The following is a 20,674-nucleotide window of genomic DNA, read 5'->3' as shown; positions in this document are numbered from 1 at the left end:
TGTTAGTAAATAAAGATGTCGAAAAAAGAACATTTTTGAAGACAAATAAATTTTATAAACTTTAAATATAGTGAAGATGACACCGTTTATATTTTTTGTGGCCAACAATCCTTTGAGTCCACTAAAAAATTTCTAAAACAAATTTTTTTAAGAAAAAAATTTGAAAAACAAGTTCGGGACACTCAAAATTGTATACAAAAATCATAAGAGCCGTAAATGACGTTTGGAAACGATTTTGAAAAGAAAACTTTTTTCCAAAATTTTTGAGGTGTTCTTCTTTGCCCGCCCTGCTCTTTAGTATTTTTGGCTAATTATTTATTTTTATTTTAAGATATTTATGTTAATATTTAAATTAAATAAAAGAGCGTGAGTGGTTGCAGATGGGCGCACGATCGATCGCGTGTCTGTTTGCCACATGCTTGCATTAAGAGGTATAAATAATAAACGAGGAATAATAAGAATTTAAAAAAAAAATGAAAACAATTTATATATAACGATAATAAGAGTTGAAAAAATAGAGAAGGATACGTTAAAATGTCACACCGGACTGTCCGTTAGATGAAAATATCTTTCCACACCGAGTAGACGTCTATTATCCTCAATTGATGCCACCGTGATCGATTGCAGTACTCTCTGGCCTTTTTACTTTTTTTTACGTTTATACGAGAGTTTTCGGCTTTACTATTACCACTACTTTAGTAGTTTATCGATCGTATGATAGCCAATAATAAACTTACGTTTTTGGTAATAATACACTCGGTTATAAATTACAATCTATTGGATTATCAGTAATTTAATTATTTTTATTATTTAACCTGAGTTATTTTTTTTTATATATTAATTCTTTATTTAATCATAAAATGATATTAAATATGTATTGTATTTTATGATTTAATTAAAATTTATTGTGCGTGACATTTGAAGCATTTTTAATTAAATATTCAATTTTAAATGTATCGCATTATTATTATTGAAATATATTTATGAATATACGTTAAAACGAGTTGACTTAACAAATTAATTGGGTCAAATTTATATATGTGTTTTCAGGTATACATCTATTTATGTTTAACTCTTGATACTAAAATATTTTTAATAAAATAATGTTTACTTTGCCATTTTACTTGATAAGACACGGTCGGAAAATTGTATTTAGTAATTTTGTTCATTTTAAAATTATTTTGATTGGTAAATGAAAAACTCGAGTTGATATTTAGAAAATTAATTAAATTGGTTCAGATAAGAAGGCTCTATATTTTGAGGGGCTACAAAAATAGTTTGTAATAAATAATTTTTTAAATGTTTAGTTATGTAAAATGTAAAAAATATTTTTAAATCTCAACTTAATTATTTGATCAAGTTGATAAAGTCACTAAAAAATTTTTATAGGTCGGATTAAATGGAGGCTTGCATGTTTACTTAAATATAATTAATAACCAGTAATAAATAATAATTTATTTAAATGATAGTAAGGGACCGCCGGGAAAATAGGGACGCTATGAAAATAATGAACTTTTGTTTGTCGGGATTTTTTGACATTTTTGTTTAGATTTGAAGAAAATCCAAGAAATTTTGAACTGCCGGTTAATTGTTACTTTTTTTTCAACTTCGGACAAAAAAAAAATTAAATTTCGTAGCTTATAAAAATTATTAAAAAATTCATTGTCATTACGTTTTGTGTAATCAAATTAACTTCGCGATTAAAGTGTACATTTATTTAGAAATATTATTAAAATAGAATTTAAGAGAATATCATTAAAAATATAGTATATTACACACCAAGGGAGAAAAGTAGACTAAAAAAATGTTTGGTGTGAAAATAGACCCGAGGATTTTACACTGTCTACTCGGTGTGAATTTACAGTGTGACATTTTCTTGGTGTGAAATATCAAGCCATGTACTTATAACACGGTATGAGTGTTTTTTTTTACACCGTTCGGAGTTATTAGTTCAAATATTGTCCGATAATATAATCTGTAGTTAAAAATTATCAAATGATCTACAGGTTGCAGCACTAGTATATCATTATTGTTATTGATGTAGATCAAAATTAAATACCTAATGTCGAAGCAATCGAGTGTTTTAAATAAACTCTTTATACACGGAAAGAAAATTATGGGAAGTTTTCCTATGCATTATGGGAATGGTTCCCATAATGGTATGGGAACCATTCCCATAATGGTATGGGAATCATTCCCATATATTATGGGAACCATTCCCATATTAGTATGGGAACTATTCCTATAATATTATGGGAACTATTCCCATAATGTTATGGGAACCATCCCTATCATATCATAAAATTTTTTTTTTGCGCAATAGTGTAGAAATTTCCCTCGTGATATCGGGAGATTCAAATGAAGCTTCTTCGACGCTATATTTGTATGGAAACACAAAATTTTTTTTGTGTTTCCGGCTAATCAGCACATTGAATTTATAACGTATACACTATACTTGAATATGATTGGTTGCAGCATCTACGAGCATGCGCAACGAACCGCGAAGAAATTTAAAATTTGAAATTTTTACACATAAAGCATGAAGATAAAGTGTGAACTGCTTTTGATTAAATGTTAAAAATGATAATATTAATAAACTGTAAATAATTATGATCCTGAAGTTAGCAGACAATTAAAGATTTTTGGATTTTTTTTTTTTCAACAAATCAATCACAAAAAAATAAAAAATAATAATATGCACATGTAGAAAATTTAAAAAACTACAAGTGCAATGTTTTAAAATATTTTTTTTTTTATAATTTATTGTTTAAAAAAAAAATCCAAAAATTATTAGACGTCGGCTAACTTCAGTATCATGTCAAATTAAAATTAATATAAACTTTTTGAGAATTTATACAAAAAATTTCAATTTTTGAAAATTTGAGATTTTATCAAAATTTAAATTTTTATTTCCAAAATTTGAATTTTTGTTTTCATGTTCAATAATATTTCTGTGTATTGTAGAAGTGATTACCACACTTTTCTTTAAATTAATTTTTTCATGATAATATGGGAACCATTCCCATAATATTATAGGAATGGTTCCCATAATGATATGGGAATGGTTCCCATAATATTATGGGAATGATTCCCATAATGGTATAGGAACCATTCCAATTGCATTATGGGAATCATTCCCATAATATTATGGGAATAGTTCCCATACTATTATAGAAACCATTCCCATAATATTATGGGAATGGTTCCTATAAATTATAGGAACCATTCCCATAAATTATAGGAATGATTCCCATAATATTATAGAAAGTATTCCTATAAATTATAGGAACCATTCCTATAATTATAGGAACCATTCCTATAGTGTTATGGGTATCATTCCCATAATTATAGGAACTGTTCCTATAATTATGGGAAACATTCCTATAATTATAGGAACCGCTCCTATAATTTATGGTCGTAATTCCTATGATGGTATAGGAAAAAATTTCACAAAATTATGGGAACCGCTGCCATAATTTTCTTTCCGTGTACATTTACACCATTTGTGGTGTAAAATTCTAACGCACACGGTCCAAAATTTAACACCGTCGTGTAACTTTTACACTCACAATGCTGAAAATTTTAAGACAACCGTACACACTACACCGTAGACTCGAAATTTTTTACAGTGTATCCGATTCGAAGGCGAGGGTGGCAAACATGTGGATTGGGCCGTTCTACTTTCCTCCATGGTGTGTATATTATTTTTCACCAGATCTGCGCCTGAAAGTTTAAATTTTGGCCTCCGTTTGCGGAAAAATGGCGCATGCGCTAATTTTTATTTTTCGTTTTCTCTTAAAAAGAACGAACGACTTTCTTCTCTCTAAACAGGGTAGGAATTTGAACTTTCGGCATAGATATGGCGAAAAAATAATTATGGAAGTAGTAAATGACTATTTATGAGCATTTTATATTCTTTTATTACTAAAATTTTTGGTTAAATCCTTGTTTATTAAAAGTAAAATGTGTCATTACAAATTTAATTAAATTAATACAAATAAACGGACAATTAAAATACGTTACATTAGTATAGCATAAATAATTAAATTAATTTTCACTATAAACAGAATTGTGTATAAATAAGTCAGCTTGATAAATATTAATTTTTTTTTTATGTGACACATTTAATTTTTACAACCTTTTCTACAGTGAAGCTAATTAAATTATTTGACATCGCGTCTATTATAATATAAAACATTTTTATTTTAATAAAATAATTTTATGCTAATAAATTTACTTTTTTAAAAAGTAAAATAATTACTATCGATTAAACAATTAAAATAATACCAAGTATTGATATATATGTAATTTTTATGTATATATGTATGTATGTATATATATATTACTGAAAGTTTCTTAGGTTGACACGCAAAGTTTAATGAACCCGCGTTTCTCGAGTTTTCAGTACAGTGTGGGAGTCATTAATTCGATGTTAATTCGACGGTATTAGAGTAAAACCGGGCGTCGAGACTTTAATATTGTCGTTAAGGTGCCGGCTCGTCACGCGAGTCAATTTTCGATCAGTGAGTACGATACCACGCGATACGATGCTCACTCAACAATTTGTATTTTCTATATATATGTATATGTAAACGTGCGTGCACATATATATTATCCTTTACTTAGCTACAAATTACGAACAAGAATTTCAATGAGCCTCTAGTTGTATTCTAAGTGTTCATATATATAAGTATGCGTGACTATTAACATGTTATTGACTTTTATTACACATCAATACGACATGATAATTTGTTGTAATTGATGCTTAAATATTAATATAAACGACCTTAAATTATTCAACTATTTCATTTATAAATTTTTTTTTTTTTAAGCTGGAAAAATTTAATTGGGACATTTATCAAAATCACTAAATTAGTTTGTTGAATATTCTATCCAAAAAAAAAGAATTTGTTGGCGCAATAAATTTTTTCTCGCCTGAAAAAATGTTTTCCCGCCTAAAGAAAATTTTCGTTTTCAATTCATACACGGAAAAAAACTGTTGCTGCAACAGGACATAGTCCTGTAGCAGCTACAGGACTTAGTTCTGTTGCAGCCACCGATCTATTCCTGTTGTTGTGTATAGGTCTATTCTTGTTGTAGTCACAGGAATAGTTTTTAAGTCGTAATAAGTATAATAATGTGAATTAGCAGAGTTGAAAATCAACACCGATGAAAAATATTGGTTTACTATGTACATAATAAATATGCACTTTACTATACATACGTGTGTGTGTATAAAAAAAAATGTTTTTCATCGGCGTTTATTTTAGAATCCAATAATTTACATTATTATGCTTATTAAGAATTCAAGACTATTCCTGTGACTACAACAGGAATAACCTGTGATTGCAACAAGAATAGATCTGTGACTGTAACAGAAATAACCTGTGGTTGCAACAGGAATAGATCTGTGACTGTAACAGGAGTAATCTGTAGCTATAACAGGATTATTCCTGTGGCTGCAACAGTTATTTTTTTCCGTGTAGTGTAAAAAGTTTCTTAGGGCAAGTAAAAACTTTTTGTGTTTAGAAATCCGTTTTTTCTGTGTACGTGTTGATAATTATATGGTATAATGGTTATAATACTGGTGAAATAGCAGCTATTATGATATTTTTTCATCAGTATGAACATAAATAATTGTTTAGGTGCAATAAAAATAGTCAATTTTAGTGCACATAATTTTGCTGGTGATTTAAATAATTTATTTATTTTCGTCTGGCAATTACGGGGCAATTAGTCGATAATTTTTTATGAGTTTCAAAAATAAGTCTGGTTCTGATTTGGATAGTAAAAATAGGATAGAAATAATTTAGTGATTTTTTATCTTGTCCTGACCGACATTTGTACTTTTTTTTTAACACGATAAATATTTTAAATTTTAATTAACGACTTATTTTAATTTTTATAGATCATTTATTATTTATATCGTTTAAAATTACAAGATAAATTTTAATAATTAAGTACATTTTTATATGTTAGTGTCTGTAAAAAACCAGTTAACAGATTCCTATTGTTTCTCATCCTCAGTAAAAATTTAATACCTTTAGAAATATTCCATCGATTTTTATTAAATTAATAGTGAGATAAAATTAATTAACAGAATTATATATTGAAACATATTTGAAAAAATTGTTTAAAAAATACAATATAATATTTTCAATAGAAGATTTTTCTTATAAATTTCCAAGCCGAGAAAATTCTCGAAAATAGGATCTCATTTTGCTTCAGATTTCCCTTTCTTTACTGTAAATATTTATAGTTTTTATTTGTAAAATTATGTTTCATATTATTGGTGAAGATCAATACAGATGCTTCCAGTCGAAACAAATCGATTTCAAAGCAACGACAATCCTATAGTTTGAAATGATCAGTTTCTTCCCTGGAGACGAAACTGTCTTGTTTCTTCCTGATGATTCTGTTCCAAACTTCACTTCAGCCCTGCACTAGTAGAATCCCATTGTAAACCTCAGACTCATCATTTGTCATTTTAACCAATACAACAACCAACTTGACAGTTTAATTAGTACATGCACTATTGGTCTTACAGTGTCTAGTTTCGAGTGGATTCGGACATTGACACTCGACACTTTAATGCATCTAATTATGAAAAATGAAATGTGTGAGATAGAATCAGTAGAGGTTTCAGACAAGCGAGAGAAATGACAACCACTCACTTTAAATCACGTTGTTTTATCCTTTACCACATATTCTATATTTGTCTGTAAAAATGCATACACCGTAAAAAATCTGGAGTTGGAAAATAAAATATCTTTACATGCGCAGTAAATATGGATTTTTATTTAAGTGGAGTAATTTCGTAGCGACGCGGGTTTTCTTTTCGAACGATAGTTAGCATATTTCACATTTCGCCCGAGTCAAAAAACAAATTCAGATTCAAGTCTCAAAGTTCTCAATGAGGTTTTTGAGGATTGATTTAGAATTTTAAGATTGACAAAAGTATAGAAAGTTATCCTAGTTTAGTCCTCAGAGTAGTACTTACGACCAATTTTACCACTTTGAGGACTAAACTGGAATAACATAATCTAGATTAGAGCCTCAAAATATTCAAAACATGAAGGAATAATTATGTCCACATTTGAACCTCGAAGGTCTCCCGAGTCAAAATATTAGACGTAACTTGAACGTTCTTAACGTTTTAAATGTAAAGTGAACGTTTTAAACGTAAAGTGAACGTTTTGAACGTTTTGAAAGTAAATTGAACGATTGTTTTATATTTTGGTTCATAAAAAATTGGTAATTTCATGAGCTATGATTTTAGTTTAATGATAACATTAATTAATTTATTTCAATATTTGTAATCACAATTTTCATAACCTTGATATCATAATATATGAACAGGTATAAATATATAGTGTTAAAGATAAAAGTATGAAACTGAAGAAAATTTTTTTTCAAAATACGAATTTTTTATTTAATAGCCAGAGAGGCGGACGGCAAAATTTTATGGAATTGATGTGATTATAATCCAGGAGTACAAAATCGATGAAAAAAATTTTTCGGTATGCTTATGTTCTCTTATTGTAAGTCTAAATAGGTTTTAGTTACGTTTTCGATTTATGATACTCCAGTCTACGTTTTGAATAAGTTGAAAACTGTCAAATTCAGTTTTTAATGTCCAAAACGTTCAGTTTACGTTCAAAACGATAAAAACGTTCAATTTACGTTTAAAACGTTAAGAACGTTCAATTTACGTCTAATATTTCGACTCGGGCTCATTCGACGTAATCTCTCTCCTCCCTTTTTTATCTAAAATTTTTCAAAGTCCAAAATATAACTTTTCACTCGTTGAGGATTTTGAGTACTAAAGCAGAGTTACTTTCTAGGTGGCAAATAAAGCATTAAAGGAATTGAAGCTTTTGAGGAGTAAACTAGAATTTGTTTTTTGACTCGGGCGCTCTTAAGGAAGGAAAGAAATTATTATTTAATTTAATTTAACTTGAATAATTTTAACTGTTCTTATGATAATTAAATTAACTTGACAAGTAGCGTTTAAAGTGTAAAAAATTAAATTATCGATAAAGTTGTAGTTATTACGATGTACAGAGTAACTGTATGGCGTAAAATGGCCTACACGATTTGTCTTGCTGGGCTGTGATCACCAAAGAGACTACTTGGTTGATTAATCCCGTCAAGATACTCAGAGACTCCTTTTATCCATTACCAGCTCCCGGGTGGCACATTCTCCTGAAAACTTTAATATTGTCAGTCGTCGAATTACTCGTACGAACGAGTTTAGTCCTGAGCGAAATTAACTCCTCCGTTTGTTCTTCCTTTTCTTTGCTTCTTCCTCTTCCTCAAACTTTATACTTTTTTTTACCCATGTTGACATGCCACACGATCGAAAGCACTAAACTTTCTTTCGTGTACCTGATCGAATTAACTTTGTGGTGCAGATACTACCGAGCCATGAAAAAATTTACTTCTCCAATAGTTGTGTGTAAAAAAGAAAATGAAAAAAATAAAAAATCGAAAAAAAATTTAGTTAACTTCAATGTGTTTACTAGTTGAATTTGTTTTGTGTCAAAAAAAGGCCTATGGGAGCAAATTTAATTTATTAGGATTTCACGTGATACTCGACCGAAATCACTATTGAAATAACAGATAGTCTAGTGTCACGAAGGTTATAGAAAAATCGTCGAAAAAAATATCTCACTCTATTTTATTTTCTATAAATAAATCATGGGCTATTATATTATTTTACACAATTTATTATGCCGAAAAGAAAAATTTGCAATTAAAAAATATCCGAATTTCGAATCACACTGTAAACAATTTGTGAAGTGAACGCGGACTGGATGATTTTTTATTTCTTCAATTCCCTTGGAGTGAATTTCACTCCGAAGGGAAGTTTCGAAAAATATTAATTATAAAAAAAATTACTAATACATAGTGAGCTTACTCTCTGAACATGAATTGGTGAAAATAAGTGAATATTCACTAATTCCAAGTGCTAACCGAACCACTAATTTCAAAAAGTGGTTTGGTTGGCACTTAGAATAGTGAATATTCACTTATTTCACTTATTCATGTTTAGAGCGTAGGTCTTTAATATTTTGACATTTATATTGAAAACGGAAATAATTACGAGCTCCCTGTCCATAAATTCACGCGAAATGATTTTTAAAAATCATAAGCAGCTGATAATAAAACTTTAATAAATATAATTCCACTGAGTCACAAACTGTCGTATGACTTACATCGACCATATGGTATATACCACGAGATAACATTTCATGTTGTACCGAAATAAAAAATATTCTCGAAAAACTATGTCACTAAAGCTATTCAATAATTTAATATTTTCACTATGTAATATAGGGGAAGGGGGGGGGCAAAAGGGGGTAGGGTAGGCAAAACGGGGTACCCCCAAAATTTGATCAAAAAAAATTTTATATTTTAAATGGTTTTTAAACATTCCAAAATCACTTCTGTAAATATAATTAAGCGTTACTTAAAATTTTTTTTGATAAACTTTTTCAAAAATCAATTGTCAATTGAAAAATATTAATGACGTTCGTTTTATGATAAAAACTATTAAAAATATTTTTTGTTCTTTTGTATCCAATAAACATGTAAAATATAATTTTTCTTCATGTAAATTACTTAAAAAAAAATTCAACTTAATCAAATTCGTTTAAAATCCAGAAATTTTTTTTTTTACTTTTTTTAGGGGGTACCCCACTTTGCCCGCAGAAATGGACAATTTTTTTTTTTCAACGATCACTGAAAATTTCTTCTATTTACTTTGAATATCATTAAAAAAAAAAAAAGATTTAGCGCATTTGAGTCCTCGAAAATTTGGTATTTCCTTAAGTACCCCCTTTTGCCCCTCCCTCCCCTATATGAAATTATAATTTAGTAAGTTGTTAAAACATTTTATAAATTAAAAACATAATACACTAATGGAAAAAATTAAAGGATCAAAAAAAAATTCTAAATTTTTAGGCGATTTTAAACAGGCTCTAACTTTGAGAGAAATGGTCGTACAAGAAAAGAAAAAAAAGGAAATTGTAGCTCCAAGTATCTACTTTTTGGATTAGAACTTTAAAATTTTTTAGCGTTAGCAGTATTTGAGTAATTTTAAAAAAACCAACGACAAAAAAATTTTCAAATTTTTTTAATTTTTTTTTTTTGGTCTCCGGGCGTGGAAAAAATTATTTTTGCTTAACCACTATGAGGATCGGATACCTTCATTATTCAGCTTTAATTTCTTTTTTTATGGACCTTGATACGTCCACTTCTCGCCGAGATATCGGTCTTCAAATGGAAAAGGATCCTTTTGTTTTTGATTATCGATATCTCAGAAACCAATAATCGCACAGAAAGTTAATGGTGGGTTTTAAAAACTTGAATAAATTCCCTTCAATGATTAGCCATTGCTTTTTCGAAAAAAAAAATTTTTCCTATCGTCACATGAATTTAAAAATGCAACAAAAAAAGGGCTTTTTGTGGTTTTTTGGAAAATCAAGCGCTGAAACGAAAATATTGTGGAAATCGATAATGTTGACTGTGCATTTTACAGTTCAATATGTCCACAAAAACCCTGCAGAAAGCCAGATTAATCCAAGCAGCCGTTTTTTTGTTTCACGCGATCAAATTTTTAAAAAAATTAAAGGATCACGTTTTTTGCTCTGAGAAGCTCATAATCTTCAACAAGATGAAAACAAACATTTCTTCGGAGCTTTGTCCACAATTTTATTGCAGACAGTGTTTCAATTTACAAAAAAGAAAAAACTTTTTTTTCCAAACAAAATTTTCAAAAAAAAAATTTTTTCAAAAAAATTTTTTTTTGGAATAACTTTAGGTAATTTACAAAACCAACACCCAATAATTTTTAACACGTTTACGTTGCTGCATTCCGTGATTTTACTGATCTCTCAGTCATTAGTTAAAAAAAAAATTTTTTTTTTTTGAAAATTTTGTTTCGAAAAAAAAGTTTTTTCTTTTTTGGAAATTGAAGCACTGTCTGCAATAAAATTGTGGACAAAGCTCCGAAGAAATGTTTGTTTTCATCTTGTTGAAAATTATGAGCTTCTCAGAGCAAAAAACGTGATCCTTTAATTTTTTTAAAAATTTGATCGCGTGAAACAAAAAAACGGCTGGTTGGATTAATCTGGCTTTCTGCAGGGTTTTTGTGGACATATTGAACTGTAAAATGCACAGTCAACATTATCGATTTCCACAATATTTTCGTTTCAGCGCTTGATTTTCCAAAAAACCACAAAAAGCCCTTTTTTTGTTGCATTTTTAAATTTATGTGACGATAGGAAAAAATTTTTTTTTCGAAAAAGCAATGGCTAATCATTGAAGGGAATTTCTTCAAGTTTCTAAAACCCACCATTAACTTTCTGTGCGATCATTGGTTTCTGAGATATCGATAATCAAAGACAAAAGGATCCTTTTCCATTTGAAGACTGATATCTCGGCGAGAAGTGGACGTATCAAGGTCCATAAAAAAAGAAATTAAAGCTGAATAATGAAGGTATCCGATCCTCATAGTGGTTGAGCAAAAATAATTTTTTCCACGCCCGGAGACCAAAAAAAAAAAATTAAAAAAATTTGAAAATTTTTTTGTCGTTGGTTTTTCTAAGATTACTCAAAAACTGCTGACGTTAAAAAATTTTAAAGTTCTAATCCAAAAAGTAGATACTTGGAGCTACAATTTCCTTTTATTTCTTTTCTTGTACGACCATTTCTCTCAAAGTTAGAGCCTGTTTAAAATTGCCTAAAAATTTAGAATTTTTTTTTGATCCTTTAATTTTTTCCATTAGTGTATATGAAGTTTAATTATTAGTATCTGAATTAATTATTTATTGAAATAATTCTGTTGTTAATTAACAGCTGTTTCTATTAAATATAAATTTATTTAAGTATTAAAACTCCGGACTGGAGTGAACGCGGATTGAAATAAAATCCGCGTCACTCCAAAATCACTCCGCCCATGAAAAAATCCCTATTCACTCCTTATGCGAAGTGATTTTTTTAAAAACTCCGGAATTCCGAGTAAAATAAATCCGGATTGAAATAAAATCCGTGATTCCACTCCTGATTTTGTACAGTATAGAAAATTTATGTCTTAAAATATAAGATTGCAAGAAATTGTGAGTAAAAATGTAAGAAATTAAAGGTTTTTTTATTATTATTATTAGAGTATTATTTTGTGTAGCGTGTAGTTACGATGTAGTATGCCAACATTTGATGGTCCATCTTTCGCGCACTTACAGCACACTGAGACAAGTATCGCGCGATAACACGGAATTTCGTGACCTCTCGACAACATTATACAAACTTTATTATTTGCTTTATAATCACCATTATTTTAAAGCCAGCAAACAAACTGATAAGAAATATAAACAATTTATCACCCATAGTCTCAAACAAGCCGTAACAAAAAGTATCATCTATTAATTTTTTATTACTTTTCTTATCGATTATTTTAATTAACACTTCCGGTATCGATTCTCGCGATTGAATTAATAAGTTCGCTTTGCTCAAAATAACAGAAAATCTTTTTAAATAACAGATGTCAATACGAGAATTACACTACGGAAATTAATAATTAAGTTTATTTATAATTACCTAAAAAAAAGTATAATTACTATTTATATTTGATTAATGTCATGTTCGTAATTTCTTAAATCAAGTTTAATTAAATAATATCTTTTCCAAGAGTTTAATAAATTTAATTATATAATTATTCACACGGTCTACACGGAAAAAAAATTCACGGATTTTTTACGATTTAACTATCGTAATTTTCATTATATAGTATTGTAACGCTGGACTATAAGTTTTCAATAATAATTTTTACAATAGACTATCGTAATTTTTATTTTATAATTTATACTACTACCAGAAAGAAAAAATCAGATACTATAGAGTAAATTATACAAGTTGTGTTAACATAAATTCTAATACAACTATCGTAAAATGAATGAGTCGGTAATGTAGAATTTCTTTAAATATAAAATAATAATTAGAAGTCAATGGAGTAAAATATATTTTCTTAAAAAAGTAGAACTTATAATTAATAAAAAAGAAAAATTTATCATTTGGAATTTTTTTTTTTTTTTTAACAGTTAAATTGAGAAGGAAAATACAATCTCGAAATAAAAATAAAACATGTTGAAGTAGTAATAATAAAACATTTATTTAATATTTTTTCAAACATATTTTTTTGGTATATATAAAATTTATGAATAAATAACTCATTTATTTGTATTCAAAATACGCACATGTAGAAAATTAAAAAAACCATAGGTGCAATTTTTTCGAATACTTTTTTTCTATAATTTATCATTTTTAAAAAAATCCAAAAATTATTAGGCGTCTGCTAACTTCAGTCTCATAAAGAAATGTTGAATGTCCATAATTTGAGGTTATTGAAATGTTTTACCTCTCGCAAAGCCGGGTAAAATTATTCATTGTCGACAAATGAAGATTATCCTGTAACAAAATTAGGAGAATTGAATTTATTAGAAAAAATAAATTTTCATTCATTTAGAATCATTTATCCTATGACCACAAAATACTACTAAATTGTTTATAAAAATAAACTTCTTGTCCAGATAAATGATTTTAAAACGAACGATATACATGATACTGAAGTTAGCAGATATCTAATAATTTTTGGATTTTTTTTTAGACGATAAATAATTAAAAAAAAAATATTTAAAAAAATTGCACCCATAGTTTTTTAAATTTTCTACATGTGTATTTTTTTAGTTTTTTTTTTTTGTAATTTCTTTGGTGAAAAAAAAAATCCGAAAATTACTAATTATCTGCCAACTTCAGGATCATACGATATACCCACAGAATATTAAGTTTAATAAAAATTGAATAATAATAATTATACTTACACCACCAAATTATTATATTCCACAATCTATGTAGGTTTGTAATGACGAAAGTACAGTTTTTATTTTAAATTTCTTATTTACAATTGTCCGAAAAACGTCATGAATAATAACCTCTATTTCTGCACTACACTGTGGATAAAGATGAACTGATTTATAAATATATATAGTTGAACCACAAATAATACAGACAAAGTAGATGTCATCATTTGTATTTATATATATATATACACTCATACAAGCATCACATCATGGTTTGTGACAACACTTGTCTTTCATACGTAAACGCTTCAGATGGCATATACTATACCATTTCAGAAAATTTACAATCCAACTATCGTAATTTTTGTAGCTTGTATTGTAAAAACATAGAGGCAGCACTGTAAATTAAAAGGAAGAATAAAAGAATAAATAGTATAATTAAATCTTATTTTTTATTCTTTTACTATTTACGATAGTAACATTGTAATATTTCTTATTGAATTGATTACAATAAACTCTTAATGAAATTACGATAGTGAATAGTAAAAAATCTTTTAAAAACTGTAAATTTTCGTATCATATATTTGAATGTTACAGATAATAAAAGTATAGTCCAGGATTACGATAGTAATATTGGAATTTTTCGTCGAATTTTTTTTCCGTGTAGATCGAATCCTTTCGTATAGTTTATTATTCAGATCAATTATTTTAAAAATAACAATCATTTTTTTTTTTTTTAATAAATTAAAAATACTTTTTGCATAAAATAAAAAAAAGCTTTATTTCATCGATTAAACGTCTGACAAAATCTAAATTTCATGTCACTGTGTCAAGTGAATATCTGTCCAGAAAATTAAAAAAAAAAATAGTAAATATAAAAGCCATGAAAATTAAAAAAAAATAGTCATCCCAGTCGCCAGTTTCGCTAAAAACTCTCTCCTAAGGAATACATAGAAAATCGCAACTTGTAAGCGTTTGCCAAAAATAAATAAAAATGAATTTTTTTTTTCAATTCCATCGTGTAGATTTATTCTAAAGAACGTCGACAGTAGAATACACCCGATGCTCTCGCAATCGAGGTGTGTAAAATATATATCGACATACAGATTTATATTTTGAACGAATATAAATTTATGAATTTTATTGTCCTTTTTATTCTCGTCAGACGGTTTATTTCTGTAGCTGTTATCCAAGCTAATTAGCAGCTGTCGTTCGTTGGAACTGTAGTGCTCTGCTATATTTTAAACCCAATTCCCTTTAAATGGTGACGATACAAATATATATGTATATACATATATATATGGTAGATAGAAGTTGAGTTTTACAATTAAACGTTGAGTAAGTTAATTCATAGGGTAAAGTAACAGTTATTATGAACCACACGGTATTTGTGTAGCATTTCGAATGACGTTAGAGTTATCTGAGACGTCTAACGAGGCTGATAAGACTATATTATAAAGTGAGTTAGAGAGAGGAAGACGGTTTAGTTAAATTTCGGTGATGGTTTACTGTTTATGCCGTTGAGTAAAGAGCACAACAGTCTAGTATTATATAAAGGTACATCGGTAGGTGTACAGCTAGTATTTCAGGTCGATTCCTCTCTTCTCTAGAGTTTCGGCAGCTCTTACGCTTTCCATCACGTTTCCTTGTCTTTTGGCGCCGGAATAACGGGTGGATTAGTACCAGAGAGTGAGTTATCCAAAAGTACTCCTTCTCTCTACTTCACCTCGTGTTGGGTTTTGTTTTGTTTAGCTGTTGTTGTTTTGCTGCTGGGATGCTATTTGTGCTTTGCCTACGGCTTGAGGAAGCCACTAAACAAAATGCCGACGTTGACTTTACAAACGCCTTGATAATAAATATATACAATATATGTGTAGGAGGAGAACCCGACAAAATGGAGTAGTCAAAAATTTTGATGGAATTTTTTTTTTTTTAATCATTTGAAATTTTCATTTATTACCTTCATAATCAATTTAAAACGGTTTTATATTTTTATCTTTTTAATAATTGATTTACAATTATGACTTGAGTTGTTACCAGCAGAGTAATTGCAAGATTAACGGTTCGATTACAACTCAAAGTATTTTTGTTTAAACTTTAAAAAATAGCTAGCTTTTAAAATGATAAGAAAAAACGATCTTAGTTTTTTTTTACTTTCTATAATAATCCCGTATAAAAAAAATTCGTTCCAAAAAGATTTCAAAAAAGTTCAAAATGTGGAACTTCTAAACTTGAGACAGAGTAGAACTTTGAGTGGAACTTTTGTAATTTTGATAGTAAAAAAAAAAGTTTACCTAGGATTTCATGTGAGCGAAATTTTAGTAAAAAAAGGACGTTTTTAAAACATGTTTTTCAAAACGTACTTTTACTATATTTTACCCTGGTTCCGAAAAAGTTCAAAAATCTCTAATTTGGAACTTTTTATGAACGTTTTTTTTTTATTCTTATGGGGCTGCTGGTTTCTAATGGAATTTTTTTTTAAATGTAGTAAAAATACGTTTTGAAAACTTTCTTTTTTGAAATCCTTTTGGAACAAATTTTTTTTTTACACGGGATATATAGGTCTGGAAATTAGACTTGAGGCAAAAATAATATTTCATAAATAATTTGAGAAATTGAGTGTCTGGGTTATTTTCATATCAAGATAAAAATAAAAATAAATGTCATTTAAATCATCATAATTTATTTTCCCGTTATTTCTCTGGCCTTAGCCTACTCTGGTCTAAAAAAGTAAAGATAATTAATAAAAAACAAAAATTCCGTTTTATTTACTTTCATTTCTTAGGACGATTATTTTTTTTTTCTTTTTTTTTATTAAGTGTAAGGCAGGGAAGAGTTTCCTTTATTATGTTTGGAAGGGTATGAATGTTTTTTTAGGTGAGTTATGTTGTTACATTTATAACATGCCTCAAGTATCAATCGCTGAAAATGGAAGTTGAAGTGAGATACTCTGAGGGAACTTTTGACGAGATAACTTTGCCCTTACCTAAACCTCCTCGTGCTTTTGAGCTTCCGTTAGTTGTTGTGTATATACAAACGTTAAAACTAAGCCTATATTATTTCCTCGGAAATGAATGTTCCGTGTATATACTGTTGAAACTATTCCATTTGAATTCCATACGAAAACGAGGTCTTTATCAAACAATTCGAAGTTATATAACCCAAATTATCGTCTCTTGATCTATAATTTTTTTAATTATTTACTAATTTCAACTTTTATATTTTAAATAAATAATACCTTCTAGAATTTATTTTTACAAAACTTTTTTTTTTAAGTCTAATATTTTTTCATTATTGTTGGAAGTATTTTAATTATAGTTTTTATAACAATGGATACTTGTTAAATTTTTTTAAAAAGTTTGCTATTATTTACTCGAGTCTAATGAATTTGTTGTAATTTTTTTTTATTTTTTTTAATTAAAACGTAATCATTAAATTATTAAGAAGATAATTTTGGGAAATTAGGTCACAATGATACTCTCGAAATTTGTTGAAAAATTTTTTTCATTGAAGGTATTTCTAATTATTGATACACAAGATAAATTATTCTAGATGTAAATATTTTGATAACAAAGTCTAAATTATTTTTCAGTAACTTTCCATTTGAAACGTTTGTAAAAATTTCGTGAAACTATCAAAGCTTTGTTACATTTATTAGTAACTTTTTGAAAACTTTCGTAAGTAAAGAAGCATTTGAAAATCTTGAACTTATTTTTTGAGGGCTTTCTAATATTCTTTTACAATAGTAGTGTTACAAACCTTAGATGTTTTACAGTTAATAAAGACTTTGAAAACCTTCGTAGGATATTTTTTGAACCTTAAAAGATTTATTTTCAGTCAATAAAACGTGCAGGAACCTTCTAAACTTTATTTGCAGCTTGTAATGTGTTTGAGAACTAATAAGAAGTTCAAAACTCATTTATTCGATTTCTTTATTAAATTATTAGCTGCGTCATTAAACCAAAAAAAAAAAAAAAAGAATAAAAATTGAACTATAAATTTATGAAAAATTTATCATCGCCATTATAGTAATTTTTTTTTTTTTTTTATATATTATACTATTTGTAAATTGAGAGCATTCATTTCTGAAGACCTTACTTACTCTTTATGAGGTGCCCTTAACTTTTACGAGTGACTGCAGGGTTTTTTGCTATGATTTCGCCCGTTGCACTTTTCACATAAACATTTTGCTTACCCTTTTTTATATGTTTATTTTTTTATTTTTTATACTTGAACTTATATACCTTTACTTCATCTTCGATCTCGTTTTCTGTTCGTTTCTTTGCCATCTCTCCGAGTAACTATTTTCGCAGTTGAAAAGTATTTCTTCCTTTTTTTATACATTTCATTATAGGAACGGTTTACTTTTTTTTTCTTCTTTTCACGAATGACATCTGATAAAATTACATGCATGCTACTCAGCAAATAATTCAATAATATTAATAAAGAATTGAATTCATCCCTTCCAATACTTTTTTTTTTACGGTCTCTATTTTTTATCGAACTTGATTTTCAAACAAAATTCAATTAAATTTATATTTCTAGTGTTTTGATATAACAAAAAAAAATATATATATATATAACATCGTCAGTGAAAATACTCATTGACATGTGAAAAGTAAATTAAATTAAAAAATTCATGTGGTATCAGAGCTTATTTTTTATTTTGAGTGGAAAAATTAATTCGAGATTAATTGGCAGTTCCATATATATAGAGATATATATATTTTTTTTTTTACTGAGAGGATTGAATTAGGAGAGAAGGTAGTTAAAGTGGAAAGCCAGGCTCGTCGATGGTTTGCCAAGAGATAAGACGGAAGGTTGAAGATAGATCGTAGTCTGAGAAAAGGATGAAGCGGACGGATGGTTCGAGTATCGTTGAAACGAGAAGCTCTAGAGAAATACAAGACGAGTGGGCAAGTGTGTGAGTGATTTTGGGGTAAATCAATATCACTGAAAAGTCCGCCAAGTTAAATCTATATGTACAGAAAAGTGTGTGAGTTGAAAAAACCAACTCACAAGTTTTTGAGGTAAAAGCTGTTTGTATCAGTGGGCTTCGATATCTTTTCGCTTGACATGGGGATAATCGTTGACAACTGACTTCCGCAGTTTGTCAGTTTATTGAGGCGGACGTTTATTTTACGTTGACAGAAAATGCCTCCTCATCCGGAGTTTAGATAATAAATGATTGACAAAATGACAAGTTATCTCTTCCTTATATAAATACCAAATATATCATTTTTCGTTAGAGCTGATGTTTTCATTTTATTTAACCTTTTTTTTCTTGGGCTCAGTGATAAGACATTTTCTAAAAATAATTCAATTAACTTTTCCAATAAAACAATTTTTTTGAACACTTAATATCACATTAGAAATGTGATCCTGAAGTTAGCAGACTATTAAAAATTTTTGATTTTTTTTTCAACCGATTAAAGACAAAAAAAAAATCTAAAAATATGTACATGTAGAAAATTAAAAAAACTACAGGTGGAATTTTCTAAAATATTTTCATTTTTACAATTAATTATTTTTAAATAAAGTCAAAAACTATTAGACGTCTGCTAAATTCAGTATCATATTAGGAATTGTTAGAAAAAATTTAACTATCAGCCGCAAGTTTATATTTATTTTTTAATAGCGCATGTTTTTTTTTTTTTTTATAAAAACAAAATATAATGCAATACTTGGACGATAAATATAAATTACTTTTGGATGAATGAAAATATTTATATTTCCGTAATATAAATCGGAGATTAAATGAGAATACACGGCATTGTATTACACGAAAATGTAAATGAGCAGAGGTTTCACATTTCATAAAATTCATGACGGTTGCCCGGTGAATTTCAGTTGCATTTCTATCTAATTAACATCGCTTAACATTGTCCCCATGCGTACACATTTCCTACTATACATACACTTACACATATCTTCTCTCATGTGTGCATCCATTATTATTATATTTTTTTGTTCTCAATAAATTCAATAAATACAATATCACAGTTGATAGCAACAGAAATACTCGACAAAATACTTTTCTGTTAAGCGAAAACAATTCAATGTTTATTCAATCATACAAATTAATTGATTCAAATATTCATTTCAATATCATTCATATCTACACCAAACGTTAAAAATAAAATTTTGAAAACAATAGGGCATTCATTATTTTTACTCTTGAAATATAATTTTATTCATCAATTCATTGTTTTATTGTTGCACTATTTTATCTTGACTGAGATTTAACTCTCGCGCATTTAACCCTCTATATTTTGAATAACCTTTTTGGTTTTGTTGAACTTTATTTACCTCTTTACGCGCACTAGACATACATTTAGCTTTAAACCGTGGTACTGTACAGTAATACTGTGTATATAGTTTGTAGCGGTTGTTTTCGAGGGATACACGTCGATCCCGTGAGCCCGTGAATTTACAAGTAACCAGTAAATATATACACAACGAGAGAGTTGAGTACCCAGCATCTGATGGTAATAAACGATCCTAGCGGGGTCCCTAAGAGACTCTGAAGTCGTTTTGGCTCACCTTGTTACGTTCTGTGCTTCAAGCAATATGCATGTATATATAAATATATATACATATACATGTTACACGTGTGGATGAAATGATAAAGATGAGTAAAGAGTAACAAAAATGTAATATTTACAACAACTTTACTACCGCTAACTTTAATTTTATCTTCAACTGACGCACTTGCTATTTTATCGGATCTAAATATTCTTTGAGTTATTTATTATACTCTAAGAAGAACCGGTGTAAGTTCACGCTATCCCGGTGTCGAAATTTTTTTATGGTGT

At 28.3% G+C, this 20,674-nt stretch overlaps 1 protein-coding gene and 1 long non-coding RNA gene across 4 annotated transcripts in view; one reads left to right on the top strand and one right to left on the bottom strand.

Moving 5' to 3' along the window:
• The window catches only part of LOC130666554 (uncharacterized), a 255,052-nt gene that overhangs the window by 12,765 nt on the left and 221,613 nt on the right, over positions 1 to 20,674 (top strand). The gene's annotated exons all lie outside the window — the stretch shown is intronic.
• LOC130666556 (uncharacterized) lies at positions 13,147 to 14,517 on the bottom strand. The gene is made up of 2 exons (XR_008989700.1): positions 13,881 to 14,517; positions 13,147 to 13,467 (listed from the first exon to the last, which is right to left on the bottom strand). It is a non-coding gene; the product is annotated as an uncharacterized LOC130666556 (long non-coding RNA).

The sequence above is a fragment of the Microplitis mediator genome, chromosome 4 (genome assembly GCF_029852145.1).
Source record: "Microplitis mediator isolate UGA2020A chromosome 4, iyMicMedi2.1, whole genome shotgun sequence".
NCBI classification, from domain to species: domain Eukaryota; kingdom Metazoa; phylum Arthropoda; class Insecta; order Hymenoptera; family Braconidae; genus Microplitis; species Microplitis mediator.
The sequence above is the reverse complement of the archived record's forward strand: the minus strand, read 5'-3'. Positions and strand labels throughout refer to the sequence as shown.